Source organism: Lepisma saccharinum, chromosome 21 (assembly GCF_977018435.1).
Source record: "Lepisma saccharinum chromosome 21, izLepSacc3.1, whole genome shotgun sequence".
Classification (NCBI taxonomy): Eukaryota; Metazoa; Arthropoda; class Insecta; order Zygentoma; family Lepismatidae; genus Lepisma; species Lepisma saccharinum.
Genome location: NC_139249.1, coordinates 20,635,114 through 20,650,786, shown reverse-complemented (window position 1 = coordinate 20,650,786; position 15,673 = coordinate 20,635,114). Strand labels below are relative to the sequence as shown.

The 15,673-nt window shown below is 38.8% G+C and overlaps 1 non-coding gene across 1 annotated transcript; it reads right to left on the bottom strand.

Moving 5' to 3' along the window:
* Positions 1 to 5,593: 5,593 nt before the first annotated feature.
* TRNAA-CGC (transfer RNA alanine (anticodon CGC)) lies at positions 5,594 to 5,665 on the bottom strand. Its single transcript has one exon. It is a non-coding gene; the product is annotated as a tRNA-Ala (tRNA).
* Between the last annotated feature and the right edge of the window lie 10,008 nt (positions 5,666 to 15,673).

Sequence of the window (15,673 nt, the reverse complement as noted above, 5' to 3'; positions counted from 1 at the left end):
TTTTGTTTACATCAGTGGCGAGCGCGTTCTGATCGACGCCCCACAGCACTTTTTGGTTGCGCAGTTTAACTGTAGCACCTACTTGGATGCGCATGTCAATCGGCTGCACCAAGTATACACTCTGTTGTACCTAGTTAGTGGTGGCGCGTTCCGATTGCAGCCCCAAGGGAGGATATTAGTATTATTCCCAAAGCTTGGAGGAAAAAGTTGGAAAAGGATAAAGGCATTCGTTAAATAGTCAAAACCTAAATTGAAATCCAGAGGGAAGTTTACAAAGAAGATAAGAAGGAAGTCCCGATCCAGAACGTCCATTGAGAAGGAAGTTCCGATCCAGGCCGTCCATCAAGAAGGAAGTCCCGACCCAGAACGTCCATTAAGAGGGAAGTCCAGACCGCCCATTGAGAAGGAAGTCCCGATCCAGATCTGCCCACTACGAAGGAAGTACATATAGAAGAATATACAGATAGAAAAAATAAATAATAAAAAGAATATTGAGATGAAAATTGACTGTAACGAGAAAATTATAGAAGAATGTAGCTTATCATGTAAAATTCTTACTCCATGTATCCTGTGTTTAAATAATATATTCGTTTAAACGTCTCCATTGGAAGGCATCCTGTCTGGTTTCGTTGTCTACAAAGAACCCTACCCTGTAGATAAGCTAGCTGAGTTTTAAGTTTAAGGTTTATGTACCTTTGCACCAAATGAAGGTAGCATAAATAAATGGCGACCAACTTTAGGGGCTAGAGAATTAGGAACCAGACAGCGAAGAGAGAAAGAATAATTGAAAATGGAGGAAAAGGATAAAGATGGAAATGAGAATGGAGAAGCTACAATGAAGGAAGACGGAGAAAAAAGGGAAACTTTCATTTGTTGCGGAGAGGAAGGAAACAAGGAAGAAATTATTTTCTGTGTCACATGTAAGGAAATGAAACATTGGACGTGTGAAGGAATAAGAAAGGAGAAATACATAGCAATAAGTAAAAGGGAAGAAGATTATACATGTAAGGAATGCAAGAAGGAAAAGCTAAAAGAAAAGCAGGAGAAGACAGAAGAAATAAACTTGATGGAAATGTTCCAAAAGCTGGCAATGCAGATAAATGAAAATAACAGAGAATTGAAAGAAAAGTTAGAAGAAAATAACAAGGAAGTGAAAGAAAAGTTAGAAGAAAATAACAAGGAAGTGAAAGAAAAGTTAGAAGAAGTAAGAAATGAAAGCAAGAAAATGTACGAGAAAATAACCGAGACATGTGAAGAAAATAGAAGATCATTGGAAAAGAAGATAGAAGAAACAACACTGCTAATTGAAAACAAAAGCATGGATATAAATAGGACGATCAAGGAAGAAGTTTCAAAACTTAGAGAGGAGAATATACACAGAACCAACAGTATGGAAAGAAAAATTGTTGAAAATAAATCGCAAATAGAAGCAGTATCTTCTAGAGTAGATGCAAATGAAGACAAGATAGAAGAAGCAAAGGTCCTGATCGAAGATAGAAGTTGGAATATGAAAGAAGAAAGGTCCAATGACGAGCATGACAGCAAGACAGAAGAAGTAGCTATAAAGTTACGAGAAGAAAACACTCAGGAACTTAAAGAGGTCAAACAAGAGGAAGATGAGAAAATAGAAGAAGAAGAAAGAGGAATAGAAAGAGATGAAAAATTTAGTTGTCAATATAATGATGAAGAGATCCATGTTAAAATGAAGATGAAAGAAGAAAGTTCCAGTGACGAGTCTCTGACAGAGGAAGAAAAGAAGCATAAGCCGAGCAGAAGATGTGAACAAAGAAGAAAGAAAAGTAAAATGAAATTTAGATATATTCACTTAAAGACATGGAAGAAGAAGAAGATAAAGGAATTAAAAATAGAAAAGAACCTGAAGAAAGTTAAAAATATGCTAAAAAGGGTCGGCATAGATCAAATGGATTCTGATGCTACTTCGCCAAAGAGAAGGAAGAAGAAGACGAAACGGAAAAGACAAGGAGAGAATGCATTTGATGAAAATGTAGAACATAAGAAGAAATCTTGGCAGAAACCAGATTGGAAGAAGAGACAAATGAAAATAATTTCTTTACTGGAAGAAAGTTGGAAGAGGAGGAAGAAGGATCTTGAGAAGAATAGAAAAAATAGAAGAAAGAGAAGAAATAGAGGAAGAGAAAAAGAAAACAAGATAGTGACAAGCAACGGGTATCTGAAATAATCGGAAGGAACAAATAAAACTGACTAGTGCAAAGTAAGGAGATGTTTTGGTTTACAGACTGGCAAGCGTTTCTAGAATTAATAAAGTGTATGAAAAGGTTCCAGTTCACCAAAAGAAAAATTCGTGGAATTATTAGTTTGGGCAAATATTAATGATCTATTTGGAAGAAGAAAATTTTAGTTCTTTAATGTTAGTTCATGTAAAAGGATATATAATACCCATCGTTTAAGGAAAATCTATTCTGCAAGTGATATCTTAAGAAAGAATGATAACTGCTAATTTATGTCACCACTCGATTGAACAATGAGACTGATAGTGAAAGATCAAACCTGTAAAAGAAGAGATGCCAAAGAAAGTAATATGGAAAATGGATGTAAACTTTTCAATTGTACGAACAGAAGAACGAAGAAGATAGAACAGTTAGGCATAGAAGGAAGTTAATTACGAAGAAAACTCTCAGGAAAAGGAGAAGAAAATATGAAAGAAGATCGAATAGTATCAGTAAAACATATTCTTTGTAAGCTTAGACGATTAAAAGTCATCGTGTATTTAGAAAAGTGCAAATGAAACGGGTTGTGATCCCAGAAGTTAAAGAAGAATCGGTTGTATTCCGAGAATGGGTTGTAATCACAGAAAATAAATATATCTAGATACATGCTGATATGAAATTAAGGCTGATGTGAAGAATTATTGTAGCTGATGGAAACACTTAGATGGTCAACTTAGAGAAGAGAGAGAGTTCTTTGAAACGGAAAAATCTGAGCTAACTGATAATCTGTAGAGAGATTGCTGAAAGAAGAAAAGGGTGAAACGAAAATTACTATTTTGGCAAGACATCATCAGGTAAAGACTATCTTGGAGAGAACAGACGAGCAGACTTGCAGGAGATGAACTATTGAAGAATTATATTTTGTATCTAGAAATAACTTGAGATGTCACGAATATTTCCGGAACGGTGAAAAGATATCTAGGAACGAAAAATAGAAATAAGAGATAAATCGAGAGATGAGGAAAAATGCTGCATGCCAGGAGATATAATTGCACAGAGAAAGTGAAAAGGAATGTAAGCAGTAGAAATGAGAGCCAATGAGAAGATTCAAACGAGATGTAGAGAAAGTGGAAAAATTTATCTATTTCCAAAATATTTCTTCCAATAGAGAAATGTTTCATCCTCAAGGAGGGGAATATTGTGTTACGTACCCATTAGGACCAAGTAATGTGAATAGTTTGCCAAAGACGAATAGAGATGGCAGCACCAGGCGTGCATGGTTAAGAATTGGCATAATATATGTGAATAATTCTACAAATAAGAACAAAGCAAATTGGAAAGATGAAAAACAATAGAATATATTATAAGAAGACAAAGAATAAATATGAAAGAAGTAAATTAATATATATATCTTATAAATCAAATCAATGATCACATGTAAGTTAATATGAAAATTAAGGAAGTCAAAGCAATGATACAAGTTTGTGTCTTTGAACAGATATTGCATCTGTCTGGTTGATTTACCATTCCCGTAGCGGAAATTTTGTTTACATCAGTGGCGAGCGCGTTCTGATCGACGCCCCACAGCACTTTTTGGTTGCGCAGTTTAACTGTAGCACCTACTTGGATGCGCATGTCAATCGGCTGCACCAAGTATACACTCTGTTGTACCTAGTTAGTGGTGGCGCGTTCCGATTGCAGCCCCAAGGGAGGATATTAGTATTATTCCCAAAGCTTGGAGGAAAAAGTTGGAAAAGGATAAAGGCATTCGTTAAATAGTCAAAACCTAAATTGAAATCCAGAGGGAAGTTTACAAAGAAGATAAGAAGGAAGTCCCGATCCAGAACGTCCATTGAGAAGGAAGTCCATATCCTCCATATTAAGAAGGAAGTCTAGATCCAGACCGTCCATTGAGAAGGAAGTTCCGATCCAGGCCGTCCATCAAGAAGGAAGTCCCGACCCAGAACGTCCATTAAGAGGGAAGTCCAGACCGCCCATTGAGAAGGAAGTCCCGATCCAGATCTGCCCACTACGAAGGAAGTACATATAGAAGAATATACAGATAGAAAAAATAAATAATAAAAAGAATATTGAGATGAAAATTGACTGTAACGAGAAAATTATAGAAGAATGTAGCTTATCATGTAAAATTCTTACTCCATGTATCCTGTGTTTAAATAATATATTCGTTTAAACGTCTCCATTGGAAGGCATCCTGTCTGGTTTCGTTGTCTACAAAGAACCCTACCCTGTAGATAAGCTAGCTGAGTTTTAAGTTTAAGGTTTATGTACCTTTGCACCAAATGAAGGTAGCAACGCTCCTGGATTATTCGAGGATTTTCGGAAGGAAACCACAACAAATGAGTCAAAACAATTGAGGCTACATTAATCTTCATGACAACAGATGCCAACATTGGTAAAAACAGGTCTGCCAACCTCGAAACAAAACAATAGCACTCGATTCAAAATCGGCGTCCTATACGGAACACCCTTTATGTGTGAATTATGGGACTGAGAACACATCGAATTCTTACTGAAATATTCTGCATTTTAAAACAAATTATATTTTATTAAACTGAACATGTAATTCGTTATATTTTTTTAACTTGTTAATCAGTACAAGAGTGAAAAATATTGTCTTTTGATTAATTCAAATTTTAATTTTTGATATTTATTAATTCAAGTAAAACTTGGCAGATACATTTTAAACTATAGGTTAGGAGTCATATGATGATCAAGCGCCAATGTTCATTTTTGATCACCGCAAACCCTTACATGTCACACTCAGTTGAGTGCCCACGAATTTCATTACCAGATACTATATTGTCGTTAGTGGAGGGATATATATATATATATATATATATATATATATATATATATATATATATATATATATATATATATTGACATCTATTTTTGCGCTTGGCGTTCTATTCTGTACGAAAATCGTGGCAAAAAGGAGAGTATGATCTACACATACACCCTGGGTACGCCACTGTTCAATCCAGAACAAACCCGCACCACGTAGCGAATTGAGGTTGTAAGGGTAGGTTCGCATCCTTGCATCATATGTTGTAACGGTGTACGTATCTGTTGTTACAAACATGTATCCGATTGGAGGATAAACATGATTGAGCATGTAATCACATGTTACAGGAACTCTTATACATTTTCATGAAAACAATCTATTTGTGGCAGATCTTAATGTACCAGTATTCCATGTATGGTGTAGAAGAAGTTTCTGAAGTGATCTTGACATTAAATTCCTATAACATTAGGTATAGACTACGCGCATAAGCAAAGTTTATTTGGTGCCAATACAGTACACTTAATGCTGATTACATAATCGACATTATCTCTTATTTAACTTTAAGCAATGAAAGTATTGGAGAAAAAAGTTAGCTTGGAGGTGCTGGGGTTCGAACCCAGGACTTTCTGCATGCGAAGCAGACACTCTACCACTGAGTTACACCCCCGACTCCATGTAAGTTCTTACCTCGCCGTTGACCTTGAGATGCTGCCTTTGCTGCCATCTGTTGGCTGATAGGGTAATGACTTTCTGCTAGGTGTGACGTTTTACTCTTGGATCTGTGTGTCACCTGCCGGTGGAACGATGAACTACTATGAAAGACCTATTGTTTCAGCAGAACTTCATGCTGACTGCAAATTTATACTGCCCTGTCACTGATCTTAGCCATTTCCTTCGGATAATGGATTATCACCACACATACATGGACGTCCGGAAGGGTGGGCGAGGGGGTGCACTGCCCCCCTGAAAATGAATGGCACGCTAAAAGTATGCATTTCACACATTGATGCATTCCCATGAACGAAAAAAATTGTAACACTCAACAGGGTGACTGGTCTATCCGCATGGTTTAATAAATTTTGGCAACCGTGTATTATCTAGCTTGGTTGCATACATATAGGATAGAAAATGCCGTTTTTCTGAGATTCATAACACTAAAATGAGCAAAAATAAAAGTCAAAATTTGTTTGTCAAATTCAAAGCAGGTTTAAGTTCACTTTATGCCCGTTAGGTGAATCGGGACTGGACCTACAGTTTAAAGTGGAATCCACTCGACCGCGCAATGTGCCTCCATCGGGGATCGAATCCGGGACGCCTTAATTACAAGGCAACAGTGTTACTACTACGCCAATGGGAGGTCCAAAATTAGCAAAACGTTATGAACAGCAGTTGTTGGTTTTCGTGTTATCTTCATCCTGAGAAAGTTTATCAGTAATGTACAACGACATCCTATACAGGGTGACCTGTAATTAGATGTATTTCCTGAAAGGGGTTAAAGTACAGGCAATTTGCAATAAATTTGACCATATGATACTCCGTCCGAAAATTAGTAGTTTTCGAGATAATCGAATTTCTATTGTTTTTTTTATATTACAATTTTCCACATAAAAATGCGAATTCAGAAAAAAAAACAGCGTTTTCTGATAGCTAACAAATAAATGGTTGGTTGGAAAAAGGTTTGTCCCAAATAACAATCACATGTAAGTAACGGGTGGGTCTAAACTTACAAGTGATGATAAAAAATTGCACTCTTAGTTTACTTGGCAACGTATTAATAACAAAAGTTGTATGACACGAAGCGTACAAAGTACTTAAATTACTTCCTTGTGTCATCTGCTATCCAATAAGGTGCAAATGTTGCTAACATTCAAATTTGTGTACAAGAAATAATACTTCATTCATCTTCATGTGAATGGAATCAATGAACAATACAATTAAAGAACATTATACGTCTTGCTCAAAGTGGGCACCTCCGTTACGAATGCAAGCACACAGGTTTTTACGGACATTTGGTCTCGTAACTCGTGATGTGATAGTGTCCTTGATGTGTTGACCAGCTGTTAAGATCCTCTCCCTGAGCTCTTCTTGCTAGTTTACCGGTGTCTTGTAAACTAAGTCTTTCATGAGGCTCCAAATGTAAAAGTCGCAAGGCGTCAAATCGATCTGGGGATCAAACTGGGCAGCCATCATGCTGGTAAATCATGTCACGTCTTGTAGCTAGAGGCACATCCTCCAACAACATTGCCATCCCGTTCCTCAAAAAATGTTAATAAGTGATGCCATTTAAGATTTGAAGCAGGAAAAATGGCTCGATCAAATTATTGTTGATGACGCCCATCCATACTTCTGCCTGGGCGTGTGACAGTGGCTGGATGAAAATTAACCAAAGAAATTAATTGGCCGAGGAGGCCCAATTCCCTGGCCGGCTCTATCCCCCGATTTGAAGCTTTGCGACATCTTACAGGGAAGCTAGTATTTCAGAGCTAGGTGTCACAGTTTTATTGCCGGTATCTGCTTCAGCACCACAGATTCTTTAACAGCTATGGGTCTTTTAGAACTTAAGTTGAATTACATATGAGCGAAATCGTTCGACGTGCTTCAACATAGCGGGCTTTGAACCTACCGTAAACGAAACGTTGGAAGAATACAGTCGGTATAGGTGTAGTATGTCTCCACATTGGAAGAAGAAAGGCAATAGGTAGGAAGTTCTTCATTTTTGTATGTTTTCTTTATTTTACTTTCACGTAGGTTAGGTTAGGTTAGGTTAGGTTAGGTTAGGAGTGTTCAGTGAACACTGCAAATCAGAAAACTGACTCAATCAGGACTTTTAGAAGAATGATGAAAATGTTTGCAAAGAACATGACTAAGAGGAGACTTCCAAAACATGATTTAGAAACGTTATCACCAGTGAACACTCCTAACCTAACCTAACCTATCCTACTGATTTTCGTATGTCGAGAATGTGGATACTGCCGTCATTAAATGTGGAGACATACTACACCTATACCAATACAGTCATGGTGGCCAAAGGCTAATCTATATACATTTTCAGTTACGTAGCTTTTAGGCCAAGTTATACCAGATTGTTAGTTACATATAAGAAAGGATTCACATTTCAACCACAAAGCAGTTTTTTCTTGGTTCGGCTCCTTGGTGGGTTTCTGCGTAGACAAATTGTTAACGTTATTGCCTTTGGTGTGAGACGCCTTGCAATTGAAAGTGGTTGAACTTCATTGTAGATCTGTTAATTTCTCACGAACTTTCTTCATGGCGCCTGAATTTTCAAATTCTGTTATAAATATATATATATATATATTAAATAGTTCGAGTTCGCTTATAAAAATAACGAGTAAAAAAAAAGGTAAAGTGCTCCCCTGTGCTTAGCACCACGCCATGAAGGCGTATAGGGGGTGTGGGGGTAACGCCCCACACTTTCTTGATCCGGTCGTGAGTGGGGGTGATGTGATCAGCATCACGCCCCTGACCGCCTTTATCCCCCAGGGTTTCCCCCAGGTACCCATGTTATTCGACGCTGGGTGGGCGCCGGGCCGCTTCCAGCGTTAGAAAAGTTCCCGGATTTGAACCGGCCGGGGATCGAACCCGGGACCTTGAGCATGGTAGTCAGACGCGTTACCGACTGAGCCACCGCGGCCACCTTAAAATAACGAGTAAAACATAACAGTTGCGCTGAAAAGTTCGTAGGCTAACATAGTAAAAAATATTTTTTTGACAAAATTCGATTTTATTATTCAATATAGTTGCCTTCGAGGGCGATACAACGATTATAGCGGTCATACAATTTTTCGATGCCATTTTTATAGTACGATTTCTCTTTAGCCTCAAAATAGGCCTCAGTTTCGACGATTACCTCTTCATCAGTGCTAAATTTCTTTCCAGCGAGCATTCTTTTAAGGTCTGCAAACAGGAAAAAGTCACTGGGGGTCAGATCTGGAGAATATGGTGGATGGGGAAGCAGTTTTATTACGGTTGAATATCGCTAAACATTGCTCCGATTCATCAAAACGTTGTTGCTTTTGATCGATTGTGAGCACGCGCGGCACCCATTTTGCACACAGCTTTCGCATGTTCAAATATACATGCACAATATGTCCAACACGTTCCTTTTATATTTTTAAAGTCTCAGCTATCTCGATCAACTTCACTTTACGATCATTTAAAATTATTTTGTGGACTTTTTTGATGTTTTCGTCGGTAACAGCCTCTTTGGGGCGTCCACTGCGTGCATCGTCTTCGATGCTCATTTCGCCTCGTTTAAATTTAGCAAACCACTTCTCAACGGTTGATTTTCCTGGTGCAGAGTCCGAATAATGTTTATCAAGCCAAGCCTTGGCTTCAACAGTATTTTTTTTCGCCAAAAAGCAATGCTTTATTAACACACAAAATTATTTTTTATCCATTTTTTCACAATAACAAAAGCTGCTTCACTCACAATGCTATATCTCACGAACTAATTATCCGGCAGCTGTGAAATTTATACACGTATCTTTTGAAGGTTAGTACTAAGTAAAAATCACATGGATTTAATTCTAGTAACGCCATCTATGAGTCAGCCTACGAACTTTTCAGCCCAACTGTTATATATATATATATTTATTTATTTATTTATTTTTTTAATGTTTGTGTGACTTCTGTATCACGTGTATCATTAAATCAGAATATAAAACATTCCATTATCATTTTTTTTTTCCATTGACGCTAGCCGAATTTTAAAATGTGCGGCAATATAGTAGGGTCGGCCATATCTTTCGGAAGTCCACTCTGGTGCAAGAATTAATTACTTTTAATCCAATCTTGTGGCCTCCCCGATGGCGCAGTGGTAATGTCGTCGCCTTGTAATCAAGGGGTCCTGGGTTCGATACCCGGTGGAGGCACAAGTGGTTCGGATCCCACTTTAAACTGTAGGTCCAGTCCCGATTAGCCTTACTGTGCATAAAGTGGACTTAAAACAACAACTCAACTCAACTCCAATCCAATCTTGTATTAATTAATAAATTAAATATTTTAAAATCACATTTCAAAATGTGTAGCTTTATCTTAGTTGGATTCATGGAATACTTATCTCCAACTTAAAGAAAAAGCTGGCATCTGAAAAAAAAGGGGGGCTAGCGCCTGAATTGAACCCTTTTTTACGGACACTTATGGATTGGAATGATCCTGTTGAAAGTAAACGGATTTGTTACAACCCAGAAGTGTTAGTGAATATATACTACTCACCCAGTACTAATAGCATAGGTTTATTATAAATAAAAGACATGATGCTACTTCACATGAAAATTCCAAGGTTAAAACAATGATTTCATCAAAGACTATACTTAAATACAGTATGACCCAAAAAAATGGGCCCCAACTTTCGATAGGCTTCATGTCTTAATTTTTTGTCGGAATTAAATGCAACTTCAGTTATAACTAGTTTATTGTGTTTAGAACATCAAATTAAAACATGAAAGTCTTTGGCCTTTTCTTCTTCATTGTAGAGCATGTGTTCGAGATGACCTCCATTTAGCTCCATGCCTTTCTTGAGGCGCAGCACAAAGTATTCCAAGACGTCCTTACAAACAGACCGAGTAATGGCTCTTATCTCCCCCTGTTGGTTTCCTTGAGATAGTCCAAAGGAAAAAATCTGGGGGGCTAAGGTCTGGGCTATGAGGTGCCCACTCAAAATCAGTCTTGAGACTCATCACACAGCCTCCAAAGTTCTCTTTCAGCCAATCTCGGGACAGGTTTGAGGTGTGAGAGCATGCTCCATCTTGCTGGAACCAGAACTTTCGTTTACTAGCAGTCTCACGCAGTGGCGGATTACCAAATAGGCCCACTAGGCACGTGCCTAGGGGCGGCAACTCTTGGGGGCGGCAAATCTTTTTTCCAGAATATCAAGAATAATAAAAAGTGTCTTACGTACACAGTGACAATTTAGACCTATGAAACCTTGATGTATCGGATTTATGTGTTATCAAGAAATGTTTCGTCTGCTCTGCCTCCTTCAGGCGCCAATCAATTTGTTTTTAACCCGTGCTGTGGCTTTTATTGCTTACAATGACAATGCAAGCCGCCCAGCCCTTGTTGGTTTGTTTTTGTAAATACATACCCCTCGATCTTCCACTAAGCTTTTGTTAATGGCCAGGCAGGAAAAAAGACTGATTGTTTGAAACTCGCATCTGTAACAATGCCAGTCTTGAGAAAAATAAACACACAAACACTGCTGATAGTGAGTGCATTCAGTTTGTTGCTGGTGCGTATGCGATTTGGTGGTTTTTTAATTTGTTTTTTTCATGCAGCAGGCAGGATGAAGCGAAGAAAGTTAAGTGGGGCGGCTTATCGTAAACTTGCAAACGAAAAGCGTGAAAGAGAAGCAACCTTACAGAAAAAGCTTGGTACAGTGGACACGTTTTTTAAGCGAAAGGAACAAGTGATTTCCGAAAGCAGTTCAAAAATTGAAGTGGAAGCGGCTACATCGAGTGAACTCTGTGAAACGCAAAATGTCGAAAATATTGTGGGTTTAGTGGAGGAAGAAAGTGCACCTTAGGTACTGTCCCCTCATTTCGTAGGAGTTCCTGATTGTGACAGTGAAAAAAAAAGGTAAAAAAGGTAAAGTGTTCCCCTGTGAGTAGCACCACGCCATGAAGGCGTATAGGGGGTGTGGGGGTAACGCCCCACACTTTCTTGATCCGGTCGTGAGTGGGGGTGATGTGATCAGCATCACGCCCCTGACCGCCTTTACCCCCCAGGGTTTCCCCCAGGTACCCATGTTATTCGACGCTGGGTAGGCGCCGGGGCCGCTTCCACCGTTAGAAAAGTTCCCGGATTTGAACCGGCCGGGGATCGAACCCGGGACCTGGAGCATGGTAGTCAGACGCGTTACCGACTGAGCCACCGAGAGTGCACATTTCGTTAGTTATGATCCTGCCGAGTGGTTTCTGAATGAGTCTACAATTGACATTCTTCTAAGACGTGGAATTAATCAGAATGCTGAAAACGATTTTTCTAAATCGCAAAGACTCATAGCAGGTAAGACAAGATTTTTAAATAATAGTGGTTTTTTTTCGTAAACTTGTAAATGACGAATCAATTTTGCGGAATTATTTGATATATTCGTGCAGCACTGGTGCCGTTTATTGTGCATCATGCAGGTTGTTCAAGGGCAAGACAAACATCGCAACTCACGGTATTTCAGACTGGAAAAGCATTTAAAATATTCTAGCATCACACGAAAAGTGGTGAGTGGTGAATTTAATTTCTCAATACATTACATAATTTTAGGTATAGCACATACAGAAAATGAATTGTTTGTTATTGATTTTTATCCTTTGTTTTTTATTTCAGTATGTTCACTAATTTTTATATTAGCCTGTAAAAATATTGCAAATAAGTTACTACTTTTCTTTTGAGAAGGGCGCACATTAAGTTTGTGCCTAGGGGCGGCGAGGAAGCTTAATCCGCCACTGGTCTCACGGGATATACCGAGTGACTGACTTTGCTTGCGCACAGAGCATCTCGGACTTTGATGAACTGACTCTCTCACGCTCTCGACCAGCTCAGCTGTACGCTTCCTGGGACGTCCTGAGTGGCTTTGACGGTTTTCACTTGCTGCATTGAGGTTCTCCACGGTCCCACACTTCTCAAAGTGGTCCACCCAATTCTGTATTCTGCTTTTGGAGGGGGCCTTCTCACGTCTTCTGGATTTTCTTGAACGAGCCTGTCTTGTAGTAATGGTTCACGCAGTATATTCTTTGCTCGAGCTTCCATTGAGGTCTAGTTGTGCACACAGGCGTTGCTTCTGCCATGTCCTCCAAAATAAGGGTGATTAGTGAATGGATGTAGGAGATATCACAAAGAGTGCGGGTGGGGCCCAAGAGTAAAACGTCACACCTGGCAGAAAGTCACTACCCTATCAGCGAACAGATGGCAGCAAAGGCAGCATCTCAAGGTCAACGGCGAGGAAAGAACTTATATGGAGTCGGGGATGTAACTCAGTGGTGTCGACCTCCGTGGCGAAGTGGTTAGCAGAGCGCGCTACAACGCCAGGGGTTCCGGGTTCGAGTCCCGGGTAAGGCATGGGTATTTGTGATTGTCTGTCCTGAAAAGTCCTGAAATAGAAATGTAAATGATATGAGTGAATGAAGTGTGATGGGGAAAGCTTCCGCCTAGGGGCTTTCCTTTAAAAAAAAAAAAAAAAGTGGTAGTGTGTCTGCTTCGCATGCAGAAAGTCCTGGGTTCGAACCCTAGCACCTCCAGGTTAACTTTTTTCTCCAATACTTTCATTGCGTAAAGTTAAATAAGCATCGAGTGTACTTTATTGACACCAAATAAACTTTGCTTATGGGCGTAGTCTATACCTAATATTATAGGAATTTAATGTCAAGATCACTTCTTCACCATAAATGGATTACCGGTACATTAAGATCTGCCACAATAGATTGTTTCCATGAAAATGTATAACAGTTGCTGTAACATCTGATTGCACAAAAGATTATCTGCATGTTCAATCATGTCTATCTTCTCCTCCAATCGATACATGTTTGTAAAGATAAATATGTACACCGTTACAACATATGCAAGGATACGAACACATATCACTACATTATAATACTCAACTTTTGTTGTTGTGCCGACTTCCGTGGCAGAGTGGTTAACACAACGCGCCCTACGAGTCAAGGTGTGTTCTTTGTGAGTATCACTTCATCAATTTCATCATATCATCAATCATCCTCATCGTCGTGAAATTAGCCAAATATGGAAGAAAAGTGGCACTAAATAATAAAAACCATATCAACTTTCGTTTCATGTAGTCTGCCAATTTGCAACTTTTATTTGTATATTAATACTAAACTAATTCTCTCGAATTGCCACAGTAACATATGTCTTCTCTACCTGTCCCTATTCTGGACAAAGTTCAACGCACTCTTCACCATCCTTGTCAATTTTCTTCAGGTCCCTCTTAATATTGCCAATCCATCTTCGTTTTCTTGGTCTTCCTGCAGTTACCTTACCACCAGGTTAACCGAGGAAAAACTTATAAACCATGTATTTTTGTATGGGGTCGAGCAAATGATCCAACTTGAATACTGAATAAATTACAATTAGTTTCAAGTTTATTAATATTATAAAATAATAACTATTATAAACTCAATATAATAATCAATTATATCCTTGAGGAGATTTTTATACTAGATCCACTGGAAGTGACTATCCAGCTCAGCTCTTTTCCTAAACATTTACTGCATTTCATGCGTGGGGGAAGGGGCTCGATGGACCTCTTCGACTCCCTCCTCTGCCGACAATCACACATAAACTTTTCTTTCCTCTCCCATGCCTGGCCACGCAAGTCCTTTTGATTTAATTATTCAAGTGACATCATAGGATGAATATAGATTGTGCAATTCTCATTATGTAACATTCTCCACTCACCTGTTGCTTCATCTCTCTTAGGTCCAAATAGCTCTCAAGATTTTATTTTCGGAAAATAAATTGTAATTTATCTTCCTCTTTTAGTGTAAGGGACCACCTTTCACACCCATACAAAACGACAGGCACATTTGCTGTTTTTATGTTTTAACCATTTGAGAGCTTTCGGACCGAAGTGACAAGTGACACGAGACACTTGTCATTTGAAAACCAAGCTACAGCCTTTCGTGCGGAAGTGACACGACGAACTGCACGTGATTGCTTGTCGTTCGGACTGGACCGTTTTCTCAATAATGTGCATGGTGTCACCTCTGTCTGTTGGTAGCGCGTGTGTAATGAATGCTTTCTTAAAGACCAGAGAGGCTCCTGTCGTGTGTCACTAGTCGTTTGTAGCTTGCCACTTAGGCCTGAAAGCTCCCGTAAGTTGTATATTTTCTAAATATAATTTAAATTGATATAATCATTGCCGAAAGACATCTGTCGTGCATTCATTTTTCTTGAGCTCGAACAACGTGTTGAGTGTGCAAAAATGCAAGAATTCGCACTGCAGCAACACCTGTTCCTTGTCACTTTAGGATCAGCCAATCGAATTCATGCTTCTACAGCGTGCCGTGCCGCCACAGTCGTTGCGATTGATTGGTTCCTTGCCGTGGCTTGTGTTGCTTGTCACCTCAACGTGAAATCTCCCTCAGTCAGGGTATATCTTGAATTTTCTTAATGTTATTTCGTCGAGAGGATTATGGCCTAAACTTCGGTGCGGGCTGTTTATTAATTGGATTAATTTTCAATGTCCTTCTGGTGACGAAATGTACAATACACTACTTAATACGATATTAAGAATTAAGCAAAGTTGATTGTATTTCTATGCAACGGGTATGCAAGGTACTATTGGGCATGTGTGTTGTAGTTTTACAGAAAATACATTGCAATACCTATGTCTCAATATGAGTTCCTTACGTGGTTTTCTGAAATATACTATAGTCATTCTTTTATGCATGTATTTAATTCAGTTTAATACATTCTCTTCAGGGTTATTAAAAAGTCCGCACCATAAGGCAAGTTCAGATAGCGAAAATTGAAAAGAGAGAAAAATTATTTTAAAAAAAGTGTGGTTTTCAATCTAATTTGCTTGAATTTTCACCGTTGAGGCTCTACACTGGTACGAGCCTCATTGAGAAAGGAAAATACTTTGTTTTCACATGCTTGGTGCATAAAGGGGTACATTTACGTTTTTGCATGGCGTCTTCCAATG